Raw genomic sequence first — 19096 nt, forward strand, 5'->3', positions numbered from 1 at the left:
GGATCAAGAAAAGACAGCATTCGCCAACCCCTGGGGCCTTTTCCAACTCCAACGTATGCCATTCAGATTACATGGAGCTGCAGCTACATTTCAACATCTAATGGACAGAGTTTTGGCTCCACATGGGGGCTACGCTGCGGCTTACATTGATGATATTGTAAGCTACACCACAGGCTGGGCAGAACACCTCACCACACTGACAGCAGTAGTGCAGGACTTGAGAAGGGCTGGGTTGATGGCCAATCCAAAGAAATGCACAATAGGGAAAGAGGAAACCCAATATCTGGGATTCCTAGTAGGAGGCGGACGGGTAAGACCACTGTTGAGCAAGGTGGAGGCCTTACAGAGGTATCAAACTCCTCATACTAAAAGGCATAGTTTCATAGTTTCATAGTAGCTAGAGTCGGAAGGGACCTAGGTAGATCATCTAGTCCGACCCCCTGCCTTGGCAGGAAAGAGCACCGGGGTCAGATGACCCCGGCAAGGTGCTCATCTAACTTCCTTTTAAAAATCCCCAGGCTAGGAGCCTGCACCACTTCCCCTGGAAGCCGGTTCCAGGCCCTAGCCGCCCTGACTGTGAAGTAGCGCCTCCTAATATCTAATCTAAACTTACCCTCCGCCAGCTTGTGACCGTTATTCCTGGTCACTCCTGGCAGCGCACGGGGGAACAGGGACTCCCCCAATACCTGCTGATCCCCCCTGACCAGTTTGTAGCAGGCCACAAGGTCCCCCCTTAACCTTCTCTTGTGGAGGCTAAACAGGTTCAGGTCCCGTAGCCTCTCCTCATAAGGCCTGCCCTGCTGACCCCTGATCATACGAGTGGCCTCCTCTGAACTCTTTCCATATTGTCCACGTCCCTCTTGAAGTGTGGCACCCAGAACTGGACGCAGTACTCCAGCTGCGGCCTGACCAGTGCCGCATAGAGGGGGAGGATCACCTCCCTGGACCTGCTCGAGATGCATCTGTGGATGCATGACAGGGTACGGTTGGCCTTCTTGACTGCCTCCCCACACTGCCGGCCCATGTTCATCGTGGAGTCAATGACGACTCCAAGATCCTTTTCCGTCTCCGTGCTGGCAAGAGGGGAGTTCCCCAACCTGTAAGTGTGGTGCCGGTTCTTCCTCCCCATGTGCAACACCTTGCACTTATCAGTGTTAAACCCCATCCTATTCTCATCCGCCCACCGTTGCAACCTGTCAAGGGCAGCTTGTAGCCTATTGCACCCTTCTAGTGCACCCACATCCCCCCACATCTTAGTATCATCAGCAAACTTGAACAGGGTGCTTTCTACCCCGTCATCCAAGTCACTGATGAAGACGTTGAACAGTGCGGGCCCGAGGACCGAGCCCTGCGGAACCCAACTGCCCACGTCCTTCCAGGTCGAGAAGAACCCATCCACTACCACCCTCTGGGTGCGGCCCTCCAACCAGTTGGCGACCCATTTGACCGTGTGGGCATCAACACCACAGTCTCCCAGCTTTTTGATGAGGACAGGGTGAGAGACAGTGTCGAAAGCCTTCCGGAAGTCCAGAAAGACTACATCCACAGCAACCCCTGCGTCTAATGATTTGGTGACCTGATCGTAAAAGGCCACCAGGTTGGTCTGACAAGACCTGCCACTGATGAACCCATGTTGGTTGCCCTTGAGCATACATTCCCCCGCAAGGCCCTCCTGGATGTGTGCCAGGAGAATTTTTTCAAAGAGCTTACCCGGGATTGAGGTAAGACTAACTGGCCTGTAATTTCCCGGGTCCTCTTTTTTTCCCTTTTTGAAGATAGGGACCACATTGGCCCTCTTCCAGTCCTCCGGCACCTCGCCAGAGCACCACGAGTGCTCATAGAGCCGCGCCAGGGGTCCCGCAATGACCTCGGCCAGTTCCTGTAGAACCCTAGGGTGAAGATCGTCCGGACCAGCGGACTTGAACACGTCCAGCCTCTCCAGAAGTACCCTAACTAACTCCTCGCTAACCCCTGGCCCAGGCGTGTCTCTCCCGGGGCCCGAGGGGGGCCAGCAGGGAGGTGGCTGAACTGGTCCCTACTTAGGAAGACAGAGGCAAAGAAATCGTTAAATATGTTAGCTTTATCATCTGGCTTGATGACTAAGTTGCCCATCGTGTCCTGCAGGGGCCCCACATTACCCGGGACCCTCTTTTTACCCCCTATGTATTTGAAGAAGGACTTCTTATTGTCCTTAATCCGGGAAGCTAGTCCTATCTCCATCTCTGCCTTGGCCCTCCTGACTGCCCCCCTACATCCTCGGGCGACTGTAACATAGTCCTTCTTGGTGATGACCCCATCTCTCCATTGGGTGTATGCCTCCCTTTTAGCAAGGAGACATTCCCGGATGCTCTTAGTGAGCCATGGGGGTTTATGTGCCCTCCTGCTCCCTTTGACCCTTGTTGGGATTACCTCCCTTTGGGCATGGAGGATCTTAAGGAGCAACGACTCACCTTCGACATCTGATTCCCTTCCCCTCTGGGTCCTCAGCGCTTCCCCAACGATCCTCCTTAGCTTGTTGAAGTCAGCCCTCCTAAAGTCTAGGGCTGTTGCCTTGCTGCAGCCCTTTGCCACCTTACGCTGGATGGTGAATTCCAGCAAGCGATGATCACTGTCTCCCAGGTGGCCCATCACCCGCAGCCCCCTCACCAGGTCATCACCCGTGGCCAGCACCAGGTCCAACAAGGCGTCTCCCCTGGTGGGACTGTGCACCTCCTGGGTTAGATGGAGGTCCTGCACTCTGGCTAAGAACCGACGTGAGCGATCAGACTTGGCTGACTGCTCCTCCCAGCAGATGTCTGGGAAGTTCAGGTCCCCCATGATGATCACATCCTTAGCCGTCACTGCCTCTGTGAGCTGACCTAAGAATTCCTGGTCGAGCTCTTCTCCCTGGTTGGGAGGTCTATAGTAGACTCCCACTGTTAAGTCTCTCTCCCCTGGACTGCCTTTTACTCTAACCCAGAGCACCTCAGAGTGCCCCCCCTCTACCCCCTTGCTAATTAACGAGGAAGTATATTCCTCCTTGATGTAGAGTGCTACTCCTCCACCTTTCCTTCCTATCCTGTCCCTCCTGTACAGCCTATAGCCCTTGACACTCACCGCCCAGTCATGCGATGAGTCCCACCACGTTTCTGTGATCCCTACTATGTCAGGGCTGGTGACAGCTAGGAGGAGGGCGAGTTCCTCCTGCTTCTTCCCCATACTTCGAGCATTCGTGTAGAGGCATTTGAGGCCTCCAACGGTTGTGCCCACTGACCCCCTAGTCTCAGCAATGCCCCGTCCCCCATCACTTACCTGTTTCTCCCTTTTGACCATTGGTCTGGGCTCGCTGGCTGTTGCTGGGCCTGGTAGTTCATCATCTCCTCCGCCCTCATCTTCCCTCTACCCCGACGAGCCTAGTTTAAAGCCCGCCGAAGGAGGTTCACCAACCTGGAAGAGAACACACGCTTACCTTTAGGGGAAAGGTGGAGCCCATCCCATCCCAGCATGTCTCTCATCACGATGTGCCAGTCATGGCTGAGGAAGCCAAAGCCCGCCTCGAAGCACCATTTCTGTAGCCTCCAGTTGGTCTCCGCTATGCACGTGAGAACCTAGAACCACGTGAGAACGCTATGCACGTGAGAACGCTAGGCAAGTGAGAACCTTTTTGGGGTTAGCCAATTATTATTGAGGTTTGTACCTCATTTTGCAGAGGTGGTGGAGCCTTTGACAGAGATGACAAAGGCGGAAGCTCCTACCAAGGTGAGATGGACACCAACTGCAGAAGAAGCTTTCCGAGCAGTGAAGGACGCACTGTGCTTGCAACCCCTTTTATATACACCCGACTTTAACAAATCGTTCCAAGTACAGACTGACGCCTCAAAGGAAGCTATTGGAGTGGTGTTGATGCAGAGAGAGGGAGAAGAAGAATGCCCTATAGCCTGCATAGGTAGGAAATCACATCCACCAGAACGGAATTACACCACGAAAGAAAAGGAGTGTTTGGCAATTAAACGGGCTATCGAAACATTCCAGTACTATCTATTAGGACGTCAGTTCATGCTGATCACTGATCACGCGCCCTTACGCTGGTTACAGAATATGAAGACAGACAGTGCTAGGCTGATAAGGTGGGCTAATAGTCTACAGCCATACTGTTTTGAGATAAAACATCACCCGGGGACCCTGAATACAAATGCTGACTTCTTCTCAAGGCAATATGAGGAGGAAGAGGGGCCTGGAGCATCAGAAGGATCCCAGACAAGAAAGAAGAAGAGGGGCTGGGTGGCAGGGAAACCTAACCCTGTTACTGAGAGGCAGGAGAATCCCTCTAAGAACCGGCTTTCCAGGCAGGGCCGGAGTGTCAGAAGACGAGAGGAGAAAGGTCAGTGCCTTGTGAAGGAGGGGAAGAGGAAAAAAGAAGGGGGCTGCAAAGAGACAGACCCCTGCCCAGAGCTACGATACAGTGTCTAATGTCCTGGCTGAAAAATACATCGAATCTGGGGCCCTACAGGCCTAGGTGCACCTTACCAAGGCTGGCTAATGTGGGGGGACTACCTGTGGTGGGTAACTCCCAACAAATCCCACATGGTGTGCCCTTGGGGAAAAGGCGAGTAGGAGGCACCTGAAAACCTCTGCCTCCTGTATCCGGGTTGTTGGGTGCCAGAAGACAGGCCCAGGGGAGGAGGCCAGGCGGAGGCCCGCAAGGATGAATATCGGCTTGGTGAGTCTGGAGTTAAAGGGGGGAGGTATGTCGCAGAGCTCCCAGGTGCCCTGGGACTGAGAGCAGAAATGGCTCGGAAGAGACCCCTAGTGGCGGGAAGGGGGAAGCTCAGCTGCCAGTCACCAGGGCTGAGAAGGTGCTGGTTGCTAGGGCAAGCAGGAAACCTAGAGACAGGAAGGGGCAGAGCTTAGCCCTTCTTAAGCCCAGGCAGGAAGCCAGGAGGGCAGTTTCCCTCCGGCGGCCAAGGGAGGAGGAACTCGGCCAGCACAAGGGGAGAACTCTAATGGTGGGAACATCCCCTGATTCCTGCTGGGGTTTGGTGCACTTGCTGTCTCTGGTAGGGATGGTTTATTATATTTTTTGGCTGGATGGTCTAGCTTTTTATGTTATAGCCCAGGGGCTTTGTGTTTTGTGTTTATTGTTTCACCGGAGGACTGGGTGAGGCTATTAGGGGTTGGAGGAGGCCTCATAGGGACTCCATAGTAGCGTGGGAGTTCCTGGTACCAGAGAAGGCGCAGCATTGTTTGGGGTGCGTTGGCCCCAGCCCCAGAGTTAGGGGGCAGTGTGAAGCCTGGAGTTAGGGGGCAGCGAGGAGCCCTGACTGAAGGGGGCAGTGAGGAGCCCTGGAGCTGATACTGGTGAGAAGCCCCAGAATGGGCAGTGTGAAATGAGCTAGAGGGCGCTGGCGAGGGTGCAGGCTGAGGGACAAGCCCAAGAGCGTCTGCGCGGCACAGAGATCAGGACAGACCTGAACAACACCAGATACACCACAGCCCAAGCCTTGCAGATGTAAGGGGAGGAAAGGAACCGCAGATAGTGCCTCAGGCACTGAGTCAGAGAATAGGCAGCCTCCTGCTTGATTAAGATCTTTCCATCAAGCAAATAACAACAAGGCATGGCAGGCTAGAAGGCCGGCGGTTGGCTCTTCATCAGTGTTGTGGGACCACTAATAGACTGCCCCGAAGAGGCACAACTGTCACATTCTCCCACAGCTTCAGTCCACTCTGTTACCTGTCAGCTCCATGTTCTTGGGGAGCCTGACACAGGACACAGACTATCTGACTCACAAAGAATCGCGCCCCCCACCACCTAAACAGAAGCTGATTAAGACGCAGTGAGAGATGCACCTAAAACCCTCCAGATAAGGGTGACAAAAGTGCAACAAGTGCCCTAGGTCTCATTTGCATCTGAGATGGGACCAGATGACCATTCATTTACATGAGAGATGGAGAACAGAAAGCCTGAAGCAGAGACTGCAGTGAATTCTGGGATCAGCGAAGCAGGGGAGCAGTGCATGATGGGGAATCTGTGCTCCAAATGCTGATTGACCCTCACACCCAGCTCCGCATTTATCAGACCAGTTCTAATCTGGATTTCCAAAGGACTTTTCCTTCCTCCCCCCCCCCCCCACACCTCTAAGCAGAAGTAAGTTTACTAGGCATCTCGGGCCGTACATTCCCCGGTCCCGCTAGGGGAGGCCGATGTAAACTTAATTGGCTACAACTCGGTTGCCGGGTTAGGGAGTGCTGAGGCAATAGACCGAGTCAGAGGGGGTATGGGCAACATTTGAACAATGGCACAGGGTTCATCACAGCATCCAGCCTGTTGGAGCCCTGTCCAAAAGTGTTGTCATACTTTTCCCGAGACGACGGGTGGAAGTCCTCTCCACAACAGGTTATGAACACTCCAATAATTGCCTTAAGTCTGTTAAAAGACTATAATAAGATCTGGAAAAGTCATGCTAAGCTGAGGCTTATTCACAGCAAGTAAAAATCCAAAAACCCTGATGCTGCAATCTATTGTTTCTGAAGACACCAAGAGAGATCCCATCAAGTATATCTGCTATCCATAGGAATGGCAAGCTGGCTCCAAGTAGATGTTTCCTGAGTATCAATCAAGTTCCTGAGATGTTCCACCCAGATAACCCCTTGTCAATAGAAAAGACAATTTGATTTACACTATTGAGAATGCTTGAAAGAAACTAAACTGAGGGTATAAAAATCTGTAAAAGAAGCAGCAGTGTGTGCTGACACCACCTGCTTTCTTCTGGAGAGGCGGCAGGAGGCAGATCGTCTCCCTTCAAGGATTGTGCTGAGAACTGTCGACCTGTCGGCTTTGCAGCCCGAGTGCCTTGGGCTGGCGAGATCCCAGCTCTCTCTCTTTCTTTTCTTCTCTCTCTCCAAGCATAGATTTCTGAACTCTGAACTGTATTAGTTAAGCTTGAGCTAAGTTTCCCCAAATACTTAGTGAAACCAGGGTATACTGTGACTGTTTGTGTTTGTTTTTCCTTTGCATGTCTATCACTACTAGTGTCAATATATGTTTCATCTACTTGGCAATAAATAACTTTTACAGTCAAACTGGTGGTAACTGGGTATATTTTGCCTTCTTTACTTCTCTTTCCTCACTTGCTCTGTAGCAACGCCCCTCTTACCTAAGCTAAAGATCCCTGTGCAGCCCGGAAATACTGTGGGGTCTGCTCATCAAGAGGCTAAAAGATTGGGACGTGCTGAGTTCGAAACCCATCAGGGGCTCAGCTTGTACAGGCTGACTGACCCGGTTTGGCTCAGACGTGCCCTAATGAACTGAACGCTGGCCCATGAGGGTGTCAGCTGGACACCCAGTGGATTCAGAGGTATTCTGTTTAACTGTGTGCTTGGGTCTGACTGTAGTTATTGTTGCTCTGATGAACTGATTCTTGGCATATGAGGGTGTCGGCCTGTCCATGCTGATCAACCCGGCCAGGTCAGGCGTGTCATGTTAATCTGTGTGTGTGTGTGTGTGTGTGTGTGTGTGTGTATGACTGATTTGGGGACTGGAGGAACCCAGCCCCACTGAACTGCGTCCTGCAAGATAGCTCCACTGGGGGGTGAGGGCTTGCAGAAGGGAGAGATACAGCTCCATACAGAAACACAAGTAACACAAGCAGCACATTGATAGAATTACCAAGACCCTAGCCCTAATGAATGAGCACACCCCAAAGTAGCGGGCAAATCTGGTAACAACTCCCCAGTGCTTACAGGCCCCTTCAGAGCAGTGGAAGGGAAGCTCCCACCCATCCTGCCCTGTCCCATCTCACAGGAGCTCTCTTCTTCTTACATTACCATTGACATGATGCTGCCCAGGAAAAATGACAACCACCAGCATCACGGCCAGAGCCACCACCCAGGGGGAGACCTGGGGGAAAAAGTGACCTGCAAGAGAAGATGGCATCAACTCTCAGTAATGTAACTAGGGCCAGATTCTGCTTATCCCTCCACTCCCATTCTCCCTTTCTCTCCGTCTCTCACAGCCCCCTCTGCAGCCCCCTGGCTCTGCTCTCTATGCCACCTCTGTCAGCACTGCAGGCATTAAACTGCAGGCACTGGAGGTTGAGAGAGGACTCTGGGTGCTGACAAGTGAAGTATTGTTACTGCCCCCTGAGCCTGACCCCCCTTCAGTACACTCTGGGTGGCTCCAAACAGCAGAGGAACTGACCTGTCACCTGCAGTTCCAACAGAGCAGCGTGTGAGGAGGCACCAGACTGGAAGAAGCAGGTGTACTGCCTGTGGTCAGGTGGTTGGACACTGTGTATTCTCAGAGAGATGCTCCCATTAGTGATGTTATTCTTCACAAGTTGAGTCCTGCCTCGATATTCAGGCATCTGCTCCTCATCCCGATCCTCTCTGTCTCGGTACAAGTGCACATATGTAGAGAACTGGGACCAGACCCACTGCACCTCCATGCTCTCAGCACTAATGCTGTGGGAGAGGTGCCCACAGAGACAATGACTGGCTGGGCTGGTCCAATCACTCTGAACTGGGCTGGGGAGCAGAACAAGACAGCCGAGAAAGGAAGAGTCGAGAACAGCATCAGTGCAGCTGCAACACGGCAGCAGAGAGTGAGCGTGGACAAGGACAAACTGCATCCTCGGCAGCCTGGCTCTAATGGGTTCAGTGCCGCACTAGAACTCACAGTAGGGTCTGCTCCTGCCCCCCGCCCAGCAACGGGTCCATTGTGTGGGTCAGATACAGCCCCATAATGAGAGATGTGCACTATAGGGGAGGGCAATTGCTGGAGGCCCTCTTCACTGAGGTGTGAGCACCTCCCAGTGCACCCAGGCACAGGGGCGTGAACCAGCCATGTAGTGGGGTGGGGAACAGGGCTGGGGTGTCAGGCCACACCTTACCTATGTCAGTGAGGGGGTGTCTCAATTCCAAGCAGGCTGACAGTTACATTTCAGAGGAGAGAGCCTGATCGGAGGGGTAGAAGAAATGGCTGAACATGTTCATCAGTGACTGAGAGAAAGCCAGGCCAATGCGACAGGCCACATCTCAGGTGTCACCTGTCAGCTCTGTGCTCTTGGGGACAGTACCCAGCCTGTATGACTAACAAAGGAATCCCCCCACCCACCTCTGCCTGAACCAGAACTGATCAGAAGGACTCACAAAAGGCAAGGAAGGTGCAGTGGGAGACACTCCTAAACCCCTCCAGACAAGGGTGATAGGAGTAAGGCAACTCCCCCAGTCTCATTTACATCAAAGATGGGGCAGGGTGGCAACTCCACTGGCATTCAGGGTGGAGAACAGAGAGTCCAAGGCAAGGACCACTCTGAACCTTGAGACCAGAGAAGCAGGGGAGCACTGCATGATGGGGGATCTCTCCTCCAAATGGTAATCCCCATGTCTGCACGCACCCAGCTCAGCATTTATCAGACCAATTCTAGTGATGACTCCTTTATTGGTACTCAAAACACTGAATCTGCCTGTTTGCTTTGTGAGCTCGCTCAGAGTAACAGCTGCCCATAGCCGGGCGTGATCAGCTCCTGTTTGTCCAGCATAACAGAACAACTCTGGTATACTTCCTTGAGCCACCATTTACCCATAAACAAGCCTAGCGTTCTCCCTTCAACCACGGCTGGTTCCCTACAAAAAACCCTACCCAAGCTCAAGTCTCGGTTCCAGTGCTTGGATCCGAATGCTGCACCACTTCCACTGGGATGTCATCTTTCCCTTTTCTGCCTGGAATACCCTCCCGGAGCGTGCTGGGGGCTCTGCCTGTCTCAAGCACGCTGGACCGGAAACTGAGCAGCTTGTCCGCAAGCTCCAGCAAACACTTGGACCCTCGACCAGTTCAGACTGCACAGTGTGGAGAGACCCAGCTCTCTGTCTCTGTCACTCTGTCTCTGTTTCTTTAAGCCAACTTTCTAAGCCTTTGGCTTGATTTGATTTTAATTTCTCTCTCTCTCTCTCTCTCTCTCTCTCTCTCTCCCCCCTCTCTTACTCCAGGCATTGCTTTATAAACCTGACTTTTGTTGATCAGACTTGAGCTAGATTTCCCAAAATACCCATCTATACCCATATAAAATTGTAATTGTTTTGTTTGTTTTTCCTTGTATGGCTATTACTACTAATATCATCATAAGTTTCATATATCTGTTAATAAAATATTTTTTATGGTCAAACTGGTTCCTATACTTTCTCTCCAAACCTTGTTTCCTCTTTCTTCTCTTCACCCTCCCCATTTGCTCTGCCGCAGCGCTTCTTTTACTTAAGCCAAAGATCCCTGTAAAGCCTCAAAATCCTGTGGGATCTACTCATCAAGGGAATTACTCTCAGGACAACTGGGACAAGAGATTGGGAAGTGCTGAGCCATGGCATATGAGAGTGTCAGCCTCTAAATGCTGATTGACCCGGCTGGCTCATACATGCTGTTTCTGTGCTGAGTCTGTGGCACATAAGGGCATCAGTCTGGCAATGCTGAGTTACTCTACCTGCTTAGATGTGCTCTGTTAATCTGTGTGTGTGTGTGTGTGTGTGTGTGTGTGTGTGTACATATTCAGCTGATTCAGTAGCTGAAGGAACCCAGCCCCATTGAAACTAAGCCCTGCAAGGTAGCTCCACTGGGGGTGAGCACTTGCAGAAGGGAGAGATACAGCTCTGTATAGAAACAAAAGTGACACAAACAGTAAATTGATAGAATTGCAGAGACTCCAGAAACATACCCCTAATAAATGAGCACACCCAAAAGGGATAGGCAAATCTGGCAACACAGGGGCATTAAGGGCCAAGGGCCAAGGTATCTGCAGAGCAGTGGATGCATGGCAGGAAGCGGGGGGAAGTACCTAGCAGTGGGCTGGTTCAGGGAGCAAGGGTGGATCAGAGACAGCAAGTCCAGCAGCTGGGCAGACACAGGCCTGCAGGAAAGGGTCCATGGGGGGTGGTTCAGTGCCTACCCTGGGCAGGGCCTGGATCCCATGTGGGCAGCTGTGCAAGGAGGTGACATGCTTACATCTCTGCTGTGCGAAGTACTGCAGGGTAGTAGAGCTCTGGGTGAGAATAGCATGTTACCTGATTTGCCCATCACTTTGGGATGTGCTCATTTATTAGGGACACGTTTCTAGGATCTCGGTAATTCTATCAATGTGCTGCTTGTGTTACTTGTTTTTATATGGAGCTGTATATCTCCCTTCTGCAAGCCCTCACCCCCCGTGGAGCTATCTTGCAGGACTCAGTTTCAATGGGGCTGGGTTCCTCCCGTCACCAAATCAGTCACACACACACACACACACACACACACACACACACACACACACACACACACTAACGTGACACGCCTGACCTGGCCGGGTGGACAGGCTGACACCCTCATATGCCAAGGATCAGTTCATCAGAGCAACAATAACCCCAGTCAGACACAAGCACACAATTAAACAGAATACCTCTGAATCCGCTGGGTGTCCAGATGACACCCCCATGGGCCAGCATTCAGTTCATTAGGGCACGTCTGAGCTGAACTGGGTCAATCAGCCTGTACAAGCTGATCCCCTTGTGTGTCTCAAACTCAGCACATCCCACTCTTTAGCCTCTTGGTGAGCAGACCCCACAATGTTTTTGGGCTTCACAGGGATCTTTAGCTTAAAAAGTAAAGAAGGAAAAATATACCCAGTTGCTACCAGTTTGACTATAAAAGTTATTTATTGCCAAGTAGATGAAATATATATTGACACTAGTAGTGACAGACATGCAAAGGAAAAACAAACACAAACAGTCACAGTATACCCTGGTTTCACTAAGTATTTGGGGAAACTTAGCTCAAGCTTAACTAATACAGTTTGGGTTCAGAAATCTATGTCTGGAGAGAAAAGAGAAAAAAGAGAGCGAGAGAGAGCGAGCGAGCGAGCGAGCGCTGGGATCTCACCAGTCCAAGGCACTCAGCTTGTTTCCTGACAGGTTAAAGTTCTCAGCACGATCCTTGAAGGGAGATGATCTGTTTCTTCCAGCGTCCCGAGAACAACAGCAGGTGATGTGAGAGAGACTTCTTCTCTTGAAGCACACACACTTTGCCGCTTTTTACAGATTTTTATGCCCTCAGTTCAGCTTCTTCAACACATTCTCAATAGTGTAAATCAGATTGTCTTTTCTCTTGACAAGGGGTTATCTGGTTAGGAATATCTCAAGAAACTGATCGATACTCAGGAAAACATAAGGTTAAGGAGTAACCAGACACTTAAAGGAGCCAGCTTGACATTCCTATGGATAGCAGATATACTGATGGGAGATCTCATGGCTGCTTCAGAAACAATAGATAGCTTGCAGCATCAGGGTTTTGGATTTTTACTTGTGAACAAGCCTTAGCTTAGCATGACTTTTCCAGATCTTACTACAGTCTTTTAACAGCCTTACGGCAATTATTGGAGTGTTCATAACCTTTGGGAGGGGAGGACTTCCACCAGTCATCCTGGGAGAAGTATGACAACGCTTGTGGTCAGGGCTCCAACCGGCTGGACATTGTGAGGAACCCTTTACCATTGTTCAAATGTTGCCCGTACCCCCTCTGACTCGGTCTCTTTGTCTCAGCTTTCCCTAATCTGTCAACTGAGTTTTAGTCCACTGAGTTTAAATAGGTCTCCAATGGTGGGACCGGGGAATGTACGGCCCGAGATGCCTAGTAAACTTACTTCTGCTTAGTTCTGGGGGGTGTGTGTGTGGAAGTCCTTTGTAAATCCAGATTAGAACTGGTCTGATAAATGCCGAGCTGGGTGTGTGTAAATGTGCGTTGACTAGCATTTGGAGCTCAGATTCCCCATCATGCAGTGCTCCCCTGCTTCTCTGATCCCAGAATTCACAGTGCTTCGGGCTTTCTGTTCTCCATCTGCCATGTAAATGAGTTGTCACCTGGTCCCATCTCAGATGCAAATGAGACCTAGGGCAGTTGGTTAACTCTTGTCACCCTTATCTGGAGGGTTTTAGGTGTTTCTCTCACTGCATCTTAATCAGTTTCTGTTTAGGGGTGTGTGTGTGGGGGGATTCTCTGTGAGTCAGACAGACTGCATCCTGTGTCAGGGTCCCCAAGAACATGAATCTGAGAGGTAACAAGCAGTAAATGGCATGAGGACGCAGAGGCACCTACCTGCCATCAGATGGTGAATTTGGAGAGTAACAAGGAGATCAATGCAGCCGGCCAGAGAAGGTCTCCATGCAGGGCCGAAGGAGAATAAGGCAACCCGCCTCTCCATGGTGATGTGGCCTGGGCAGCAGGGAAACACACAAACCCAACATAAGTGTACACAGGGCTGTGACCAAGACACCAGGGTAACTGGCAGGAGGTGGGGTGCATAGGGAAGGGGCACTCCAGGGGCCTTTGTGCTGGCCTGGGGAGTCTTATACAGAACCAGGGTTTAACCAGCAGCAGGAGATAGCACCGGTGCACACAAGTGTCTGCCCTGTGGAGCTGCCCTGGTGCTGCAGCAGTGCTAGAGGGGAGCTGGGGCTGGAGAGGTATGTGCCAGGGACAGACCTGCAGGAACAGGGCTGGGGTGTCATCAGGCAGCTGGACCCTCGTGTCCCTACACACCCCAAGGTGTGACTGACCCGGGCTGGCCAAGGGGTGAACATGGCCAGGGAGCAGCTGCAGCCCCTCCCTGTGACTGCTGTGGAGGGAGTGGCAGCAGGAGCTGCATGTACTCCCCAGGGAGGGGGCTCTGCCCTACCCCCGGTAAGGCAGTGACCCTCCTCACACCAGCTGCTTTGCAGTTGAGCTCAATACCAGTCCCCCAGCACATGGAAATCCTATCCAATGGGACCTGCTGCATTTGCTAGGAATTGTATGAGCCATGCCTGTGGTCTGGGACTGTCACCAGCTCCTTGCTGCACTTCTCAAGGCATTCAGTCTGACTAAATGCCTCTCCAACTGTGCCTCCTTCAGGCTGGGCTGAAGGCTGAGCCAGAGACTGTGGAAGAGGGGAAGTGCTAAGGGCTCCACATGGCCATTAAAACATGCCAGCACCGGCCACACTGCAGGGTGTTAACATGGCAGAGATGGTGGTTTGAGGAAGTGACATTGTGACATGAGGTCTCTCCTCACACTGGTCAGGCTGAACCTGGCTCCAGGATGCCCCCTCTCCTCCTGCCATCCTCTTTCACACCGTCCCCTCGGTCCAGGGCCAGGCTTGTTAACACCCAGGAGCCCTGGCCCACGTGCTCCGGGCAGGGGCACCTCCCCATGCCCACCCTCCTGGCAGCAACCACAGCAGACCAGCAGAGAGCAAGCTCCTCCCCTGTGGCCCTCTCAGCCTGGACATGTAACAGGGAAGGTGCTGGAGAATCACACCCACATTCATACAGAAATAGCCCATCTCAGAGCAGGTTTTGGGGTCAAGGACCAGGGGCAGTGCCACTCGCTCAGGCTGCGGGAGGTGGAGGAGGGCCCAGGAGTGACTCCATGGCTGGGCTGTGTCAGTGAGCGGTGCCTGCCCATCCCAGCAGGGCCCCGGCACAGAGACAGCTCCCATGTTCAGGCGGTGGGGTTTGAGTGGGGATCTCTCTCACAGTGTGTGAACACTGTGCCTGGAGCCCTCCTCCCAGCTGAATCTCTGGAGAGTGGATGTTCAGCACCTTTCACCAGTGCTAGAGGGGCTAGGTGTCTCTCCTTGGGGCTGTTTCTCAACAGGGTCACTCTTGTGGGGGCTAAAGCCTCCAAGCAGCTGGTCCTGGTCCGGGGGCTTGGAAACTTGGCCCTGGCTTTCTTAATTTAATGCATTTTATTTCATAGATTTCATAGATTTCATAGACATTAGGGCTGGAAGGGACCTCGGGAGATGATCGAGTCCAGGCCCCTGCCCAAAGGGCAGGAAGTCAGCTGGGGTCATAGGATCCCAGCAAGATAAGCATCCAATTTGCTCTTGAAGGTGTTCAATGTAGGTGCTTGAACCACCTCTGCTGGCAGACTGTTCCAGACCTTGGGGGCTCGGACAGCAAAGAAATTCTTCCTTATGTCCAGCCTGAAACGGTCTTGCAGGAGTTTGTGACCGTTCGACCTCGTCATCCCTTGGGGCGCTCTGGTGAACAGACGTTCCCCCAGATCCTGGTGGTCACCCCTGATAAACTTATAGGTGGCCAACAGATCACCCCTGAGCCTGCGCTTTTCCAGGCTAAAGAGTCCCATGTCTCTCGGCCTGTCGTCGTAAGGTCTGTTCTCCTGACCTCTGATCATGCACGTGGCTCTCCTCTGGACTCTCTCAAGCTTCTCCACATCCTTTTTGAATTGTGGAGCCCAAAATTGGACGCAGTACTCCAGCTGCGGCCTCACCAAGGCCAAGTACAAGGGGAGAATGACGTCCCGGGATTTGCTCGAGAAGCATCTATGGATGCACGCCAGCGTTTTGGTCGCTTTACTAGCCGCAGCATCGCATTGCAGGCTCATGTTCATCTTGTGGTCAATGATGACCCCCAAGTCTCTTTCTTCTGTAGTGCTAACCAACGTAGCACTGCCGAGCCTATAAGCGTGCTGCAGGTTTTTCCTCCCAAGGTGGAGAACCTTGCATTTTTTGGTGTTAAACACCATCAGGTTCCCATCTGCCCATTTGCTGAGCTTGTCCAGGTCAGCCTGGATCACCCGCCTGTCTTCTGGCGTGGATGCTTTGCCCCAAAGTTTGGTGTCATCGGCGAACTTGGCCAGTCCACTCCTGACTCCAATGTCCACATCATTAATGAAGCTGTTGAACAGTATGGGTCCCAGGACAGAGCCTTGAGGGACCCCACTGGTCACAGGGCACCACGATGAGTGACTGCCATCAATTACAACCCTCTGGGTCTGACCACGAAGCCAATTTCCCAGCCAGCGGATCGTGGTGGAGCCAAGGCCACAACTGGGCAGTTTGGCCAAGAGGTGATCATGGGATACCAGATCAAAAGCTTTTTCGAAGTCAAGATATATGACATCAATCTCTTCTCCCTTTGTCCAGGTGATAGGTCACCTGGTCATAGAAGGAAATGAGATTGGTCAAACAAGACCTACCCGCAACAAACCCATGCTGTCTGTCCCTTAGGATGTTAGCCTGGGCCAGTCCATCAAGGATGGCCTCCTTAATAAACTTTTCTAAGATCTTCCCCAGGATAGAAGTCAGGCTAATGGGCCTGTAGTTAGCCGGATCCACTCTCCTCCCTTTCTTGAAGATCGGCACCACATTGGCTTTCTTCCAGTCTTTGGGCACTACACCAGAGCGCCAGGAGTTTTCAAAGACCCGTGCCAGGGGCTGGGCTATGACGCTTGCCAGCTCCTTGAGTACCCTGGGGTGCAGATTGTCAGGGCCGGCTGACTTGAAGGTATCCAGCTTCTCAAGGTGTTCCTTCACGAGGTCAGCATTGATGGAGGGTAGGGGATCCCCCTCACCCAGATTTCCCTGTCCCATAGCAGGCATGGGCGTCCCATGGGACTGATGAAAGACTGACGCAAAGTACCCATTTAATAGGTTGGCGTTTTCCTGGGCGTCAGTTGTCAGTTGCCCCATCTGGTTTAGCAGGGGTCCAACATTGCCCTTGCTTTTCCTCCGGCTCCCCACATATCTGAAAAAGGACTTTTTGTTGTCCTTGATGCCTGAAGCTAGTTGGAGTTCAGTTGCAGCCTTGGCTTACCTGGTTTGCTCCCTGCAGGACTGGACCAGTGCGGAGTAATCCTCCTTGGAGGTGAATCCCGTCCTCCATCCTTTGTAGGCTTTCCTTTTTAGGCACAGTAGGTCCGCTAGGTCCCTGGAGAGCCAGCGGGGCTGCTGTGCCTTCTTGCTGCCTTTCCTCCGTGTTGGAATAGAATCAGCTTGTGCACTGAGGATCGCTTCCTTGAGAAGCAACCACTCTTCTTGAACTCCCATCTCCCTGGGGTCACGGTCCCTGAGGGCCTGACTGACCAGCCTCTTGAGCTTGTCAAAGTCAGTTTTTCTGAAGTCAAGGACTTCTGTGTTGCTGACTGACTTGCCAGCTTTACGGCGGATGGTGAAGGTGATCAGCTCGTGGTCGCTGTCACCCAGCTTCCCATCGATCACTAGGTTGCCGATTAGGTCGTCCCCCGTACCCAGTACCAGGTCAAGCAGCGCTTTGCCTCTCGTTGGCCCATAGACTTCTTGAGTCAGGTACAGGTCATCCACGCACAAGAGAAAGCTTTGCGCCTGCTCAGATTTAGCTGAATTATCTTCCCACGAAATGTCCGGGTAATTGAAGTCACCCATGACAACCAAGGTCCTGGAGCAAGCGGCCTCAGTCAGTTCCTGGGTGAACTCCTGGTCAAGCTCGGGACTTTGAGTGGGAGGTCTGTAGTAGACTCCCACTGTTGTGTCCCCTGTTTTAGAGAGGCTGCACACCCCATTCCTGCCACCTCCAGCAGCTAAAAAGCTGAAAGTGAAAAGTAACAGGGAAGTGACAGCTAGGTCTCCTCTCCCCACTCCTCTCCTCTTCCCACCTCTTCCTTGCCCCTCTCCCCTCCCACACACATACATGCCCCTTTAGCCAACGTATTAAAGTTTCCTAAAAGACACAGGCTGCCACATAACATCAGACTCTGAGCCAGAAACTGCTTTCCAGAGTTCTGCTCTGCTCCCCAGGGACTGCTAAAAAGCGACCGTCAATGGCATTTGTCTTGTGCCAGCTTCCAGGGCTCCTGCTCTCAGCAATACCCCGAACTCCCTGCAGTGTCCTACTCTGTAACAGGTGCAAAGGCCCCATGTGCTTTACACCTATCCCCTCCTTGGCATACACCCCTAAACCCTTAGGCATTGCAGAGCAGAGAGGGGCTGCACTGTGGCAGGAACACATCCAGTCTCTGCAGGGATCATACAAAGTGCTGAGCTGAGAGAGCCAGTCTGGGTCTCTCCCCAGGGTGCTGTGGGCCCTTTCTTCCCGACACACACAGAGCTGACTTGCATGAAAGCACAATACCCAAAGGACCCACCAGGCCCCAGCCCCATACCCTCATGGTTTTAGCTGCCATGTGGGAAGGATGAGCTCAGCAGCTGAGTGCTGGGCCTCTGTGGCTCAGTCTCACAGAGGCGCCAACAGCGGGCAGAGCCAGGAATTCCTGTATTTCCCTTTCCCCCTCCACTGCCTCCAGCAGCTGCTGCTCTCATTCCTGTCACCCTGTCCCCTTGTGTCACACGGTTGGGAAGTGGAGCTGTTTCTGTCCCCATCAGTCTCTAAGGCAGCCCCTCCCACCCTTGCCCATCAGTAGCTGCCACAGTCCCTGTAGGGACAAGCTCGGGCAGAGTCTGTGATGGGGTGACATGCACAGTGTCTCAGAGTGTGAGCCCTGGCCCAGGAGGGGCTGTGACAGGGGCTCTGCCCAGGGGGGATTTGCCAGAGGGAGGAGAGGAGTCTCCCTTGAGCCTGGTGCTTTCCTCACTTGAGGTGCCCAGGACTTGGGCTTAGGTTGCCAGCTCAGTCCTGGGCCTGGGGCCTGACATAGGCAAAAGCCCAGCCCTGCCCAGGGCCCAGTGGACACAGAGCACACTGGGAAAAAGGAGCAGTGAAGGCAGGGGCCAGCAATGATGTGGTGACTCTGTCCTATCACAGGTTCAAAGCCCACATGTGGGGCACTGCTATGGTGGGAGAAGTGGCTGCAGGAAGCACGGCTCTCCCAGGGAAGGATCTGGGGTCACTGATACAGGGTCAGGCTCACCCACCTGTGTGTCCTCAGACTCTTCTGAATCCTGGAATCAAACAGCAGAGGTGAAACTTCACACAGCAGAGACACCGCAGCAGGACCTAGCACAGGCACTGCGACAAGCTCTGCTGTCCCCACATGGCCAAACCCCTGGGACTGCCTGGAGCTGGGGCAAGGGAGGACTTAGGTCTCTGCAGCAGCCAGAGGAGAACTGAGACACCCACGACTCAGGCAGCCCCAGAGCAAGTGTCCCGTCAGCAGCACCAGTCCTGCCCCATTGATCTGACCTAGAGGAGGGGACCATAGTCTTGCCTGGGTGGGGAAATGTCAGCATCGCATTGCAGCCTACCAGGGAATGGGTGTCACTGTGCAGCCATCACTTCTTCATGCCCTGGTGTCTGGGGTCTCAGTTCTCAGCCTTCCCTTCTCGGCAGCCCTGGCTTGGTCCCTCTGTGCATCTGGGTGCTTGTGTCTCAGACTGTTATTATC

General features: G+C 52.7%; 1 protein-coding gene across 1 annotated transcript in view; it reads left to right on the forward strand.

Moving 5' to 3' along the window:
• Positions 1-4941: 4941 nt before the first annotated feature.
• Positions 4942-19096, forward strand: part of LOC149853003 (C-type lectin domain family 2 member B-like) — a 44849-nt gene continuing 30694 nt past the window's right edge. The window contains exon 1 of the mRNA XM_090029198.1: positions 4942-5036. The gene's annotated coding sequence lies outside the window, so the exon portion shown is untranslated. The remainder of the gene's footprint in view (positions 5037-19096) is intronic.

Source organism: Crocodylus siamensis, chromosome 15 (genome assembly GCF_052110815.1).
Source record: "Crocodylus siamensis isolate JL-2025a chromosome 15, ASM5211081v1, whole genome shotgun sequence".
NCBI lineage: Eukaryota > Metazoa > Chordata > Crocodylia > Crocodylidae > Crocodylus > Crocodylus siamensis.